The sequence below is a fragment of the Eschscholzia californica genome, unplaced genomic scaffold (genome assembly GCF_041429995.1).
Source record: "Eschscholzia californica isolate CP2 unplaced genomic scaffold, dmEscCali1.0.p SCAF_6, whole genome shotgun sequence".
Taxonomy (NCBI): Eukaryota; Viridiplantae; Streptophyta; class Magnoliopsida; order Ranunculales; family Papaveraceae; genus Eschscholzia; species Eschscholzia californica.
In genome coordinates, this window is record NW_028238483.1 from 11,999,163 (window position 1) to 12,000,117 (window position 955).

At 39.7% G+C, this 955-nt stretch overlaps 1 non-coding gene across 1 annotated transcript; it reads left to right on the plus strand.

Moving 5' to 3' along the window:
* The first annotated feature begins 574 nt into the window (after window positions 1-574).
* LOC147531754 (small nucleolar RNA R71) lies at window positions 575-681 on the plus strand. The gene has a single exon (XR_015228483.1). It is a non-coding gene; the product is annotated as a small nucleolar RNA R71 (small nucleolar RNA).
* The last annotated feature ends 274 nt before the right edge of the window (window positions 682-955 follow it).

Sequence of the window (955 nt, forward strand, 5' to 3'; positions counted from 1 at the left end):
TTGGTCAATCTGAGTTTCTACCTTATAAAATGATTTTCACACATCTTCAGGATCCCTCTCATGATGAGACCCATAAGTGAAACCAACTAAGGGCTCTTGAAGATTCTCATAGTCATTTGTAAAGACATCACTCCTCGAACCTACATGCTTTATATGAGTGTCCACGACATTTGTGCATCCTAGTGAGACATCTCGACAAAGAGAAATAGTAGGGCATTGACCCGCTAGGTGTTCTCGACTTGCACAAATGCTACAGACACTATCAATCACTAAATCACCATCATGCATATCTATAAATTCTTTCCGAGACACATTGCAAATTTTATCATGTACTTCCCCATTTTCCTTTAAAAAACACATGCCTCTTTTCGAGTAATGATTTCCTTCAGCTATATCTCGGTCACTGTTAACGGGCGTGTCCCAATCTTGGGTCTTCTCCGCTAAGAGGTCGAAATACTCCCAAGCCTCATTAGGACTTTTACTCATAAACTCTTCTTTGCACATCACTTCCACGAATTGTTTCATTTTGGAGGTCAAGCCATCGTAAAAGAACCCGATGACCCTCCATGTTTCGTGGTTATGATGTGGACATGAGATAAGGAGGTCTTTGAATCTCTCCCAACACCCGAAGAAGGTCTCCTCTTTGTTTTGCTCAAAGTTCATAATTTCTCTTCTTAAGGTGTTGGTTCGATGAGTGGGGAAGACCTTTTTCAAAAATGCCCTAGTCATCTCATCCCAACTTCTTATAGTCCTAGGCCTTAGAGAATGAAACCATATCTTCGACTTTTCTTTTAATGATAATGGAAATAATTTGAGCTTAGTGATTCCCTCAAGTACTCCATTGATTGGGAGTATCGAGCAAATATCATCGAACTCTCTCAAATGAAAATATGGATCTTCATTCTCTAGGCCTCGAAATATAGGAAGTAATGAAATAATCTCAGGGTCTATGTCT